This window comes from Phymastichus coffea, unplaced genomic scaffold (assembly GCF_024137745.1).
Source record: "Phymastichus coffea isolate CEN01 unplaced genomic scaffold, Cenicafe_Pcof_1.1 PCOF00071, whole genome shotgun sequence".
In the NCBI taxonomy this organism is placed as follows: Eukaryota; Metazoa; Arthropoda; class Insecta; order Hymenoptera; family Eulophidae; genus Phymastichus; species Phymastichus coffea.
Window position 1 is genome coordinate 873,134 of NW_026706882.1, and position 15,696 is coordinate 888,829.

At 38.8% G+C, this 15,696-nt stretch overlaps 1 protein-coding gene across 2 annotated transcripts in view; it reads left to right on the plus strand.

Annotated features, from left to right (window-relative positions):
* Window positions 1-15,696, plus strand: part of LOC131667836 (connectin) — a 222,997-nt gene that overhangs the window by 123,972 nt on the left and 83,329 nt on the right. The window lies entirely within an intron of this gene.

The window sequence follows — 15,696 nt, forward strand, 5'->3', positions numbered from 1 at the left end:
CGGGGGTGCGAGCTTTTAATTAAACTTGTAGTAGAGCAATCTCAGTTGATTACGCGTCGCACCATAGGTATCCTAATACCTTGTTCTCTTTTTTTTTTTTGGAAGCTGAAATGCGCAAGTAGATGGACGTTAAATAAAAAAATACACAATATTTCACGAGCAGTGTGCAAGCTCTCGCCCTGATTACGCCGCGAGATAAGAAGTTTTTCTTCGAAATTACGCGCAGCTAAACGGCCGTTACTTTCTCGCGCCTTGATGAATTCGAGAGACTATCCAGGCAAGCAAGCTGGGCAGATTCATTGCCTAGATATATAATCTTTTTTTCAACGCTGAATTACGGGACGAAAAGAATTTTTTTTTTTCAAATGACGAGAAATAAGGAAAGAAATTCATAAACGCAGGCTTGAAAAACGAGACGCGGGCTCCTCGTGTAAAACACACGACCCGGTGCCGATGACAATCTATGCACTTTAATGCACTTAGCTCACATTTTTCAGACGAAGGAGAGAGGAAAAAGAAAATAACACACAGCACCAACGAGGATCTCTCTTGCACGGCCTGTTAATTCGAGATTCGCGTGACCACCAATGCTACCCCCCTCTAATGAATTTAAAAGCTTCGAGCTCGTGACTTTCTCTCTTTCTCCTTCGTCAAAATTAGGCGAGCGAGTACGACTGTAGAAGTCGGACGCTTGGGTGTGAACAATTTTCTAAGAGTCTTCGAAACACTTTGGCATGTGGGCTAACTATTCTCATTAGTCACTAATAATATTTTCTTTAAATTGTGGTGTGCCGTTTTTCAGCAGTTCGGTGATATCGAATACAATTATTTACATTATTCACTTGGAAGAGAGTCGATAAGTAAGCGAGAGATAACAAAACAATGAGATTAATGAAATCTATATTCATGAGGAATGAAAATTCGAATTATTGAATCTTAACCGAAAACAGATTTCCATTCCAACTTGAAAATCACATTACAGCAGGAGCAAAGGGGACAATCAGTCGCCATCAATCTTCGTCGGTGTCTATATATATATACATAAAATTCCTTTCAGCATATTCACCCTGTACTTCCTAATCTTGCGATCTCCTCCGCGCGGACCTCTTACGTATGACTCAGTCAACGTAATAAAAAAAAAAGAAAAGGGAGTCTGTCTCAATCAAAATCTCATCTGTTACCCGCATCTGACCATCTCCCAAAGAAAAGCCAGCGTTTCCTCTCCGGAGAAAAATTAAAACTGACACGCACACGTTATATACGGGCGGGTCCCCCTCCCCCCTCTCTTTCTCTCTTTCGTCGAGTGCATGGTAAACCATGTCTATAGCGGTTTTGTATTGTGTGCTACACGCCCTTTTCAAGCTGAGCTGTCTGCACTGTGCGTAACGTTTAGGGAAAATTACATTGGGGTAGGAGAGGACAGAATGGTCAGTAGCGAAAGCAAATGCTGATGGATGTATTGCGGCCTGTTGAATTTTCATTTTTTTTTTCAACGCTCCGTGCGCAAAGTGCGTCTTTCCCAAGCGCTCGGCCAAAAACGTGCGTTGAAAATCGCACTTTCCACACCGCATCGAAAAATACGGTACGATACATGTTCGGGAAAGAGTTTCTCGTCTCGTGTGCCTTTCTACCCTCGCCTCGTTTTGTCGTAGACGCCAGACGAGACAAGAATCTTCTTTTCCGCATTGGTATTGTAATGTACTTTTTCGTCATGAATGGTATACGAACGTATGTTTTTTTCGTCGATATTTAACGAGAATAATAAATCTGAGAAATGGAAAACGTCGAGACTGTTTTTTCTTCTTTTTCTTTAGATTAACAGAGTATCGAAATATCGTCTCGACTGTTGTCTGGTCATTATAACATCGTCTGTGCCTCGCCCTCTTTTATTTCCACTATCAATATTATACGCCGTCTCTCTTGCCTTGTTTGACGCGGAAATCGTTCGAAGCTCTCTGATGAGGGCAAGAAAAAAATACGAGAGAGAGAGAGAGTGCCAGGTATGGAAGAGGAGAGCTCGTAGACATGGAAAATACGTAGAAATTAAAATCTAGAGAGAGAGGAAGAATAAACATCAGGCGCGCATCGATTTCAAATATTTGCGTGCACGTCCGAACAAATGGCATTGCCACGCCACGACGATACTAAACTCCGATACAAAGTGCATTCTTTTTTCTGCTTGTATTCGCTTTCAATTAGAAAAATTAAAAACGCGCTTGAACTCGGTGTTGACCATTTGTTCTATTTCAGTACGTCAATTAAGGAAGCAGAGCAGCATTTTTTTCGGTAGTAGTATAACACGCGGCGAAAGTTTGCTCTAAAAATATTCTATATTACGCAGGGCGCAAACGGGATTAGCAACTCGAGCAGGAGTATCGATTATAAAAAAGCCTCCGAAAGAAGCGGCTTATCATACACTCCAGAAAAATCTAGCGCGAGTGGCAAGTTCGTCTGCCCTCAAGTTTTTGTTTCTCAGAAATGTAAAGGAAAAAGATGTATACAGCGGCAGCCGCTGTGGTCGCATCACCGCGACACTCTCTCGCGAGGGAACGACATAAAGCTTCATCGCTCAAGGCTTTTCCTCCTCTCTTAAAAAGAAAATGATGAATCGTCGACATCCAGCGTTGTGATATGCTTAATGATAAAAAAAAAGCGTGAAATTCTGGAATTTCCTTATACTTTGAAATATTTATATTTATATCTAGGTGAGTGAAATTTATATTTCAGCTGTAAATTTAAATTAGAAAAGTACATTTAATTCGTTTTTTTTGCAAGTCAAAATTTGACACACCTCAAAATTACTTAAATGAACTGCGTTTAAAAATATATAATATGCACGGTTTTGGTCACTGTAGTGGATTTCAAAGTGAATATTATTGTGACTACCTCGCCGAGTACAGGAAAATATCCAGAATAGCGAATGGATAATAATCTGCAAGAATGGAAATATGCTGTTAATAAATCGTTTTAAGAACACAAGAGATTATTTTTTATAATCATCTGTGATAGCACCTGTAATACTGAGATCGATATTGTTTAAAAATTTGGTTAGGAGAAAGATAAAACAAATAGTTCATAATGGAGGAAAATACATTTTTATCTACTGTATATTGCAAATTAAGGGGTATAATACAGGTAGTGGAAACAAAAACTAATTATCAGAATATTAAACTCATTGAATTAAAACAATATTCGCGGGTGTTTTCTTTTTAATACAGCTACAAAAAAAAACACGATATTAAATGTATTACTCATATAAGACTGGAGCGGTAACTACTACTATTGCATATGTAAGGTTCAGTATTGTACTAGTCGTTGGCAACGCGCGCAACTCGCACGTTTAAAGTTCATGTGTTTTCACTTCTTACTATTGTTGTTTTAAGATTTTATTAAAAGATGTTTTATTTTTTTAGTTCAAAGTAAAAGTCACATCAACTTTTTTTGTGACCGAATTGTGATTGTTGTTATAAGTTTCTTTAATTTTTAAGTAAAACTGATTTTATTGCGATCATTTAAGTATTTATTAATTAGTGACTATAGTGTATGCCATGTGTGGTGCAGAGATTTATGCAATTTGCGCTCATGACTGAGCGACAATTTTGAAATAATTAAGCAAAAAGAAATCTAAATACAAGTCATTCTCACAATCATCAATTTTAGGGTTTATAATCAGAGATATATTGTTAAGTAGAATTCTGTAGAGTTTATAAACATTAAAAAATGAAGTTATTTTCTATAAATTTGAATGCTTTAATATTATCGTTGTGGAAATTGTAATTTTTTTACTCTCAGCTCGTTGTATTCGAGAAATCGCATAAGATATTATAATTTCTCTATACTGCTTCTGATATAGATTTAATTTGCTCTTAATACTTAATTATCGATAAATCGTGAGAATATTTCAGATTTTAAAAGATTTTTTACATCTCAAAATGACTAAAACAAAGTTCATAAGTTCATTTATCAATAAATAATATGCAAATTTGTATTCATTATATTGAATTTCATAGCGAATACTACTAAGATTACCAAGGTAATATTACTAAGTATTATTTTATGTGCCAGTTTATATAATTTATAAATCCGTATTTGTAAGATCTTCAATATTCCGAGTAGTCGTAATAAAACAGAAAATTATTTGGCACACTTATGAACACTATATTATAAGAAAAAGAAGAGATGTTTTGCTGCGAGTCAATATACGGTGCTCTGGCTGAAAAATTCCCATGTTCATCATGTATTAAAAACAATGTATCATTAGTCCAGTGTACCATTGCTGCAACTTTCTAAGCAAAGCAGTTGTAGTTCTTGTAACATTGACATTTTCACTAACTGATTAACCATTAAACATTTTTGTGAACTGGAAAACAGAAAGTTAAAATACGTGAAAAACACGTAACCATAATTTTTCCACCTCAATTGCCGACGAAAATCCTTAGCTCTTCGTCTTAACCGGTAATAATAAAATCACAAAATTGTAAATAAATAAACGTAATCTATCCGATAATCACGGCTCTCGCGGAACTAATTTCGGCAATCACTACGCTATCGACTGCCAATCGGCCGATGAATAACATTTCTTAATATAGTTCCCGCCAAACGATTGGGCTCCTATTCATGTTTGAATTAAATGAAATTTATCAATCATACTTTTAATCAATTTTTTGGATAATTTTTCCGGTACATGTTGAAATGAGTTCATCAAGTTCCATTAAGTTCATTGATTTTTGTGAAGAAACGAGTGCAAATTCTATTTGTATTCATCAATGAATATCGACGGATGTGGTGTATTTTAAACAGCACGAATTATTGATGCGCATAATACCATTAGCATCTAAAATTGTCATGTTAAGGGTTTAAATAATGCAATAAATAGCAGAAAAAAACATAAAAGAAAGAGCACGCTAAATAACACTAGTGACATTAAAAGCGATATGTATATAAGCGAGGGCGACACCAACTTCTCTTCTTTTTTTTACTTTGCTTTCCCTCGAATGGAATGTATATTACTTGATTGCCGATAACATCTTTGCTTGGTTTTTTTTTTAACTAATCGATACTTTTATGGAACACGCGGTGTTTTTTGTTTCTTTTTATTACTTGGCTGGACGTTTGCCATTATTCGACGCGTAAACGTCGTCGCGTGATCCAACGTAATGTAGTTGATCGCACTGTATACACTGTTACGCGAGCCCTTCAATTTTCCAAACCTACAATTTGTCTCGCGCGAGGCTGTAAAAATTGAAAATGCTATTGCAACTGTTTGACGTTTGCTTTTTAATATGCCCGACGTTATTGTTTTTATTACGACTGCGCGGTGCTCAGATCGCAATTAGAGGAAGACTTTGCTTGGGCCCCACTCATAACAAAGCAACGAGCCGAACGAAGCGGCAGCCCAGCCACCCCTTCGCTCACATCAATGAAAGCCCATCATCTCTCGGCGTGAAGTACCTCCGAGGTCGAGAAGACGTGAATAGTGGCAAGGCTTTGTGTCGTGAAAATCGAGTGGACACTCGAACGTGCTATTGCATCCGCGATTTTCCCGTTGTTATTCACTGATCGCGTACACGCTTTGCGGAGTACCTATTAAGAAAAAGCTTTAGTCGAGAGATTACCGGGGATCGTTTGTCGGACGAGGGGAGGGTGCTTTTGTTTATGTTATAACTGGTTTACAGATTTATACGCCTCGTTATCAGACTCCATTTGTGCTGTCTGAACGCGTTTCGCGTCATTTTTTATCGCGTATTTCGTTCGTTGCAGTCCACTTCTTTTCCTCTCTCGTGAAAAACAATGAGCGGGGGAGTCTGCTCTGCAAATTCTTCGCGAAAAACAATAAGAAGCAGAGTGCCGACACGGTTTACAAAACGCAGAAGGGAACTAATCTTCTCTCTTGAAACTGAGTTGCTTCTTTGTTTTGTTCGTACGCATTTGTTTTTCCACTTCCGCCGGCTTGGAACGCCTGTGTGTACGTTTTAAATGCTATACCCGGAGATTTACTGCTTATTTTTTTTTGTTCTCGCCACAGAGGTTTAGAGCAGGTTCGTTCTGACGCTTGTAGAGTATGAACTAATGTGTTTCTAATTTTTAAAGACGACTTAAAGTGCAGCCATGAATTTTCTTTTTTTGTAATATCGTAAATTTAGAACAGACCGTGAGAACACTTTGTGATAAAAAGAATTGCATCAATTAGTGTAACCAATGTCGAACTTCTCGCAGACGGCAATAAATTGAAAAGGAAAAAAACGTTTACTTGACTTTCGCTAGTATTGATTCATGTCAAACATGTTATTGAACGATCCGAGCCTCATATTTTAATTCACCGCGTCGCGTTCCATTGATGCCACCAAATAAATCTAACACCAACATTCTAAAAACAGCGCGTGTCGCCCGCAGCAATTCGAAAGAAATTAAATGGTTCTCGTCCTCGCGAAGAAAAGATGAATAGCTGTGGTTGGCGGCGTCGATCGCGGACAAAGAATAAAAGAAAAAAAGAAAAGGAATCAGTATTCCAAAATAAGGCCTAGCTTTGTGATAATTGTTTATTTACGGCACTCTGGCAAGCCGTAAAACGTAACCCTCGTAAATTCACCTACGCACGTGTGGACACGTTGCTGTCGAACTTGCCTCGTCGCTTCGATTCTTGTTTTTTTTATCCTCCCTTTTGTTATTTTTTTTTCAAGATTTCCGTTCGTATTGTTACGGTGGGGATAGAAAAAAAGAGTGCATATTTGTTGTTCACGGATATGTCGTATGTTCCGTAACAATACATTTTAGGATGTTATTGCGATTTGTATGAAATGTTAGCCTACGTTGAGCTTTTTTATCATGAGAATGAGCGATTTATTGATTAAAATATTTGACAATAACTGAGTTTCAAGAGACGAAATTATTGCAAGCGGATTCATTCTTTTTGAAATGTCTATTGCTGGATTTTCATCAGAAAAATATTTGTTTATTTCTAATTTTCGAAATCGCATTTAGAAACGTCCAAATAACCGAAGAGCAAACAAACGTACCAGTTTACGAAGTCATAGTTCTCGAGATCTATTGATAGAACCCCAAGCTTCAAGTTCGTCTCCAAATACAACGGGGAAAAAGCGGGGCGGAGTAAACGGAGTAAACAGTCTGATGGTCTCGAGTACACCCCATCAATTTCTCGATCTCTTATCCTTTTTTTAGTATCGTCGCCCTACCCACACTCTCTCCATTTCCGTTTTGTGATCAAACTCATAAATTTACCCTCCGCACTCGTATAAATAATTAGTTAGGTATCGCGTGTCCCTCGAGGTATACCAGAGGAAAAACAAAACATCAGCGCCGTTTACCCTCAATCGGCATTATTTATTTTACCCTCCGTCCGTCTCTCGCTCTTTGTTTCCTTTCACTTTTCTTCCTTTTTTATCTCTTCATCCCTCGTGTCCGTTTGTCGGTCGAGCCACCGGCGATAATTAGTCCGATCCCAGAATGAATACCCCTTTCACTTGTGATTTTTCACGATTTCTCCTTGCTTGGCGTTTAATTAGCTTCTTTTGTTGGGGGAGGCGAAGAATCGACCTCCTTTTTCTCTCTTGCCTGTCTCTCGCTCTACGGAATTCCCCGCCCCACGGGCGAGCGCGATCTATTCTTTGGCGGCCGTTTTATTGGGATTTCCCGTTTTGATTTCGACGCGCTGCTTTTTTTAATTAACTATTCGATTTATTTCATTGATGCGAAATGTATTTCTGTCGCAACTTAAACATTTTTACAATTTTTTTAAAGCGAAAATAACTGAAAATTTTATTCTTTACAAGAACAATAATTTTCAAATATTCTCGAATGAAAATAATAATTTTTTATTTTATTTCAGGTGAGTCAATTAGTCCAAGTATTCTCACTCGAGCACATTTTTAACTGTAAGTCATAAAACTTTTCAATTTTTCTATTTTCAATGATTAACGACGTACAACATGAAAAATTCTATGATTTGTTACATTAATTAAAATTTTCTTTAACGTAAATATAGTTACGCTATTCATCGCTGCAGTAAATTTCACAATTCCACGCCAAAAGCGAAAATTAAAATGGGACAACTGCATAAACGAATGCAACGAGAAAGAAACGCGAACAAAGAAATAAAAAACGCCTCCACCGAGATTATCGTAACAATGTTAATTAAGCAGGTCTATACGCGTATATATATTTTTTGCCAGGCAGTGACGTTTGTTTGGCCAGTTGCCCACACATTGCTCGAGATGAATATGAAGCTCTCGCGAGTTGGGATGATACGATAAAAAAGAGGAGCGGTGCAAGAGAGAGAGAGAAAGAGAAAGAGATAACGCGCGAAAAAAAAGACGAAATTGATCTCTGTGCACCCGAGCTCGTAAATGGTGAGTATCGGGAGCAAAAAAAAATAGAAAGAGAATTCCTGGCGTTGGACTGTTTACTCTCGCCAAATGCGGTTTATCAATAGAATCGAAGGCTGCTGCGCTTTTGTATTCCCACGGAGAGTTTCGGATAAATAAGCAGCGTTTGCGCCCGTGTATTTATGTAAAGGGCCACTCTAGTATTTTCCGCCGAGGACTCTCATCTCTTCCCTGGAATTAATCGTTGGTATACTTTAATGTACGCGCTGCTTATCGAATGTAACGCCGCATTATCGTAGTCCATTGGTTCGCATTCGTAAGGAACACTTTTATATCGGAATATTATCGAAAAGCGATTTCACGTATGCATCGTGTATCCGAAGCGACGCCAGCTCGAAGCTTCTTATTCGATATGGGTCGCTAAAAAGCCAGCCAATTCCCGCAAAAACAAAGCGACCCGATTGCATAAATAGATTTTTCTTCAAACTCCATATCTTCGTCCAAGTGTGGATTACTATTCCACTGTACATAGTGAGTAGGAGCTACTGCATATACAATAGCAAATCCGAAGCAGTAGCAGCAATATTATTCGCGGTGTGTAGCCTTAATTAGGCGTTTTCGGTGCATATGCATAAGAGAGAGAGAGAGAGAGAGAGAGAGAGAGAGAGAGAGAGAGAGAGAGAGAGAGAGAGAGAGAGCGCTGCACGTAAATGTCTCGTTAGAGAGGTTGTGTCTAAGGTAGTGAGGATAGATCTGCATGAAGTGACTGTAGCCAAAATCATAACCGAGAGTTTGAAATTGCCGCTATGAGGAATGTTTGCACTACGTATATGCGAACGCGTCTTGGATACGTTGACTTGGCGTGCTTGATTGGAGTTTGTAGAGCGAAAGAAACGAGATACTTGTTATTCACATGTATCCTTTTTATCGTTGCTTTATGATAATGCCACTGGACCAAATTCTTTTCTCAAGTATCTTTCCAGCGTAGTATTTATTTTGCTTGCGTGAATCATGATTGTTGAGTTTTTATAAAACCGTATTAAAACTATCTTCCTAAAAAGATATTTCACTTATTTGACAAAGTGGGAAAAACATTTTGAAATTCTTCTGGTTTGAATAATAAAAATTAACAAGATAATTGTACGATTTTCTTTCGATGAAGTTATTGAAAATTTGTCATCGAAATCTATCTCAAACTGGAGCAAATCATGAAATGTGATTTCCACTGAGAGTTTTTCCACTGATTTTTAAAAACATCATATTTATATTTTATGGCTTGATTCGGTTCAGAGCTGCTCAACAACAATTTTGATACAATCAGTATGCTTATATATTTGTATTCAAGCTTGACCAATCGTTTAAGATGCTTGTTAAATGAGTTTTAGAAAATACAATAATGGCTTAAAATGTATGCTATATGTTAAGTATATGTGCAGAATTTAAAAGTTCCAAGTCCAGTAATAAAAATATAATTTGTAATGGGAACCCACCTTAAAAAAATGTTAACTACCAGTTCGAGAAAGTCGATGTATGCCTAAAATTATCAAGAGCATTTCGTAGCGCAAACAATTCTGTTGCCGCGGAATGTAAACGGAACGAAAATCCAGAGAGGAAGCGTAACATACAGTTTTGCGTTGCATGCCGCGCGAAAGAAGCGTCATAAACAGAGAAAGAGAGCGAGAGACGAAGAAGCCGTTTGGCTTCCGGCTTAAGCTCTACGATGGAACAATGCTTTGGCATTGTTTGCCGAATTACGTTGTACGCGCTTCTTCCTTTACTTCGATTTAGGTCGAGCCAGGAATTAGGTTAGCGATTGTAGACACGACGTTAGATATGAAAAATGTTTTTTCCCTCGTGTAATAACCAGGGCAATCAATAGTATGAAATCAGGTTTACAAAATTAAAACGCATTCATGCAGAGACTCCCTGAGGACCGCGTTCATATCGTTGAGGACCTCGTACACCCGAGCGTAGCTTCACGGCCTCATTTTCGCAAGCGTCCAGTTGGAATCTGCCATGGGTATGCCGACACCGACAAATATAAATTTGCCGAAAATCGTGACACTGCACGATGACGTTGCTGTAAGGACCATTTGAGATGAATGACACTTGTAAACGGGTAACTCACAATCACTTGAAGTCGCGTCGAGATCGTAGCTCTTTTTCACACGACCGCGCTCCTCCGAAAATCATAAACGTCGTATTAAAGGCACTTAGAGCTCAAACGAATGCACCGAAATAAAAGCGACATCACGCGTAATGCTCGTGAATCACGCGCAGCGCATGGAAGTTAGCGATTCGGATCTTCCCTTTTAAGAATTGTCGATGTAGACGCGACGCGACGTGAGAGCGACGATGGGGAATGAATGTCGCTGTGCACGGAGCGTACTGTACAGTAGTGCATCGTAAATACGCGAACACCGCTCATTTTTCTCTCATTCCCGCCCTCCTTTCTCTACTTGATGTTTACGAGTGTGCCGAAAATGCGACGGATATATATTATAAGTCCATTTGCTTTCTCCACTGCGTTGCGTCTTTCTATGTATCACTGTCATATCTTCCTGAGTGCGCATTGCGATAAAAATCTGAATACATGGTTTTTTTCTTCTTTTTCCTTTGTCGGTTTGAATTAGAATTTTTCAAGTAGAAGGTTCTTCTTTGCTTGCAGAAGACACGGCATGGAAATTGTCTTATGACTCACTGCGTGAAATCTATATTATTCGAAGTGTATATTTCGTAGCGTCGAATTTTATTTTTTTAAACCGAATGCTTCACGCGACACTTTATTTCTTATTGTAATCGCAGCGAGAACCAGCGCGTTGGACAAGCCTTCGTACGAATATTGCGAAAGGCACTTACGCCGAGGGTACTCAGGCGGAGATCATTCAAGACCTCGGCATTTGTTAAAATTCAAAGCGAAAAGGAAAGAATATCTCGCAGCAATCAGTCAATTAATCTCATGCATATCCGCATTTCTTCGTGCAATGACGAAATCAATTTCAAAATTCGCAGTGGCGCGCGCGACCCCAATGACCGTCATGCACGCGGTGTACAAATGCCGGTGAAAAATGGAATTCTCATGGTAATGCGCGCACGAGCAGCAAGTAGCATTGAGTAATCGGCCTCCTTGCGCTTCCGCTCTTGGTCGTCGTCTCGTGCGAGCATTCACTCTGTCACCTGCGGCGCGCGCGCGCGCGCCTATAAATAGCTACGCCGCCGCGACGCGTCGTTCTCGTTTCTGCGCGACTACGCCGTCCCTAATGCTTGTTGCGGCTTTTGGCCTGTTTTCCCGAAAAACCTTACTCGATACATTGCACACGAGAGATCATAATCGGCAAGCAACCGATAGTCTTTACAGTTTCAATGTCGGAGAATGAGAATGAGCTTTTCCTTCTAATTCCCAACTGTCTGCCGCATTCCTGAGACTCGTCAGCATTGTATGGCTGACCCTTTGAGAAATGGTGCTACAAATAGCTAAAGTACTTCATATCATCGTGAAACTTCAACTTGCGTGGTATAGAACTTGGGGAACATTGAAAACATTTATTTCTTTATAGGACTGAGACTCGATGGAGTTTTTTCTACGTGTTCCCCATAGTTATAACCGAATTTACTGGGACTACATGATTAGCTAACTTTGAAATAATAAGTTGTCTTTCGAAAATTTAGAAAAATAATTTTTTTTATGTATATTGGATCCACTATTTTCATTTTAACAATTATTTTTTCGTTAAGTAAGAAGAATTTACTGAAACACTTTTTACGTTCTTTAAACAGAAGTACTTTTTCCTATTCAAGATACACGGTATTAGCATATTGTATATCTTTTCATCTGCAAAACTTGGAATAATTGCAAGATAAATTGAAAGAGTAAATTAAACCAATTTTCACCAAACAGTTTCTGCAAGTGCCTCATAAAATTGTAGTGTGAGGTTAGCTGGCCCGTAGATAATTTGAATTAAGATGTCGCTTCAGGGGGGGGGGGAGTTGAAGCCAAGTGTGTTAAAGGTATAGGACTTGCAAGATATCCTCAAACGATGCTCCTCCGGCAGACTAGCCGCTCAATTCGATGCTTAACTTGCTAGCGCCGAGACGCTCGTCAGAGGGATAGAGATATCGATTTTCATGATAAGCCTTTGACTTGATACTGCCATCGGAGTGCTAATGAAGTATCCTATGTACGATAGATCATCTCTCTGATTTTTCTTTTTTCCGTTGTAAAATTTATATTTAAATCGCGTTTAAAATTATGCTTTTTGTTTGCTCTCTTCGTTAATTCCTCCTTTAATCAACGTTGTATATTCGATTTCAAAAATCGATTTTCAATCAGTTAAACTTTTATTTTTCACATCTATTCATGCTAGCTCGATAAACCTTTAATGAATATTTAACTATTAGTCCATATCCGACTGCTAAAGTTTATTTTCAGGCTGAAATCGTAAAAACGTGCGAGCTGAATATTTTTGTCCGATCGATTTCTACGCAGCAATTTATTGGACGCGCAGTATCGGACGAAAATTCCAGCACAACGAAAATCATAAAGCACGGCTAGTGACCGAGAGAGAGGGAGAGAGGGAGCAAACACAAATACGCAGCCGGCAGCAAATGGAACAGTCGAAACGTACAGTCAATTGTTATTCGATCGAAAAGTAAATTTCTTGGGCGTCGAACTCGTTTTTAGCTCGCCTATGCGTGGCGCAATTTCGCGAAAGAAAAAAAAAAGGAGTAAGAAGAAGAAGACGCCCTGATGACCCAGTAATAATGTTCGCGATCGAAGCCGAGCGCGGCAGTTTATTCACGTTAGCAATTTGGCCGCTCGGAATGCCAAATGAGAAAACAAACTTCGTGGAAAAAGGGCGGCGTTATCTTTAGAACAGCGCGACGTGTAATCGAAGAGATAGAGAACAGATTCGATTCTATTCTAATGTCGTTAGGCGAGAGAGCGGCGGGAGGAGGCGTATAGCGGTGTGGTGGCGAACGGAGGCGAAAGAGAGAGAATAGAATGATTGCGACTACGATTGCGCGCATCGTGCGGGATTCAATTCTGGGCCGGCGCACGATCATTGAGTCCCGCCAGGGCATGAATTACATATTGTCGTGATGCGGCTTTTTAATGACGTTTCCTCGATTTACGGCCGCTTTAATGGGCGACACTTCAACGGGATCCATTGATCGAACCTCTGTTTCTTTTTTTTTTTTTTCACAACTTTTCGATTTTTCGCTTTCTTTCTTTGCGGAACAATTAACTGTCCGCGCGTGCGAATGAACGAGTTGCGAAAGTCAGGCATCCGCGTGCAATTAGTGAAGAAAAGTCGCTCGTCCGCCACATTCTCAAAGTATAAGCTCATTCGAAAGGAATGCCGCTCGAGAAAGAAAAAATCCGCAAAGCGCACCTTGCCTCCGCACCCTCTGTGCCAATGGTAGCAATTCAGTTTTACTTTCTTTTAACTAATGAAAAATATAAAAAAAAAAGAAAAAAAGAAAAGTTGCTAACAAAGCGTGCGCAATAAGAAGAGAAATCGCAGTATTCGTAAACGAGAGAATTCTTGATTAAAAAGCTCGTGAGGTAAGTTTTGAACGTTTGGCGCAACGAGTTTCAACTTGACTGAGTGAGGAAAAAAAAGAAGTAAGAAGAGCGACGACGAGGAGGAGGAAGTTTCGAGTCTCCGACGAAGAGAGTTTTGTGTGATTGAGTAGACGGGTATGGAGAACGGTGAGAGTAGAATTAAGGGGTCAAAGTTGTAAGTGAAAACAACGGAGTAGTGGATGAGGGTTGGTACGATTTTTTTGCGGTGTTGGATGAACGATTGATGTTTTCAGGTGACATCGTCGTTGCTACGTTTTTTTCTTTAAAACCTTTTAACTTTATGGAATGGAATTATTGTTTCGTATAGTTTATATTTTCAATAATTAATGAATAGCGGGGTTGGGTTGGGTTTTGAACGCAAATTGACATTCGATAGCAACAGTATTTTCGAAGATAGAAGATAAACAACTAGACATTTTGAAATTTCACATGTATTAGCAAGGATTTAATTCAATCGCAACTATAATAAATTCGAGCTTGTAATTGCAAAATATTTTTCTTCGGAAATTGCAGTAAAGTTTATTTCCAATAAATTCAATTTATAACAACCATTAGCAGAAGAGACGTTCATAACAACCTCAATAATTGAAAAACATACGTGACTTCGTAACGTGAAAGCCTTCTAGCAGTTTTTTTCTCTCGTCCTCTTGTCGAAGAATGGATCCCTTGAAGAAAGGAGTCGAAGAACACGATTCTTCGCTCGGACATATGAAATTCAAACGAGAGAAACGTGTATTTCAAAAGATCGAAATCCTGTCCTCTGCTCTTGCTTGAGGAAAGTAAAACACCGTTAGAAAGAAGGAGCTGCAATATGCCAAGCGGTAGCCGAAGACTACAGTTTATGTGCTCATAATCTGACTCCAGGATGATTTGATCGGGTAAATCGACAAATGTACTTTTCAAACGAAAGATTTTGCAAATGAAATCTTTTTTGAAAGTGACTTTTTTAAGAACAACAACCTATGTCTAGTATTAAATATGTATCATTGAGCTTGCGAAACGAGACACCTGGCATTTAATAAAAGATGTTTGTTAAGTGCTGCACGACATGTTCAATTAATTGTTTGTTTTTTCTGCATCTGACAGATTTTCATCAGACATTCTATCATAATTATTCTCTCAGACACTATTTAAATAAACAAATTTTCGATTTTTTATCGACTTCAAGTTTAAAATATAATCGATTCGACTTTGGTTATTTCCTCAATTTTGATACGTACAAGTGTACATATCTCGACCAATTACTTCTAATAAGTTATGCATCTGTTCTTGAAACTCGCAACTACATATATTTATCTAGATACTAACTCCTGTAAAAGCCACACTATCTTGGAAAGTCGATTAAAGTCCTAGTGAGAGCCCGTATCTAAGGGGAGAAAATTACGTTGGAATCGAAATTGTATCAATCGATTTTCCCTTCCTCCAGATTTGTTTCAGCGCCTCGAGGTGCGAGAGAGAAAATGTTCTCTTCATTCGTCTCTCTTTTTCTAAAAAAAAATAAACGTAATCGAGCCTTCCACTCTCAATCAGTCAATAAAGTTTGCCTTATTAACCTCGTTTTCTTTTCTTCACATCTATCCATGTAAAAGAAACATTCGCAGAAGTGAAGTCATGCTGGTGAATAGAATGCAATCTTGTTTCAGTCGCTCCATCTCTCGATACTAATTTCGCTTCTGTATGAACAAAGTCAAAGCTGTGCCCATACGTACGCAAGGTGTATAACTGCGCAAAGGGATACTAAGAATTTTCACGCTTGTGGCAAGAGGT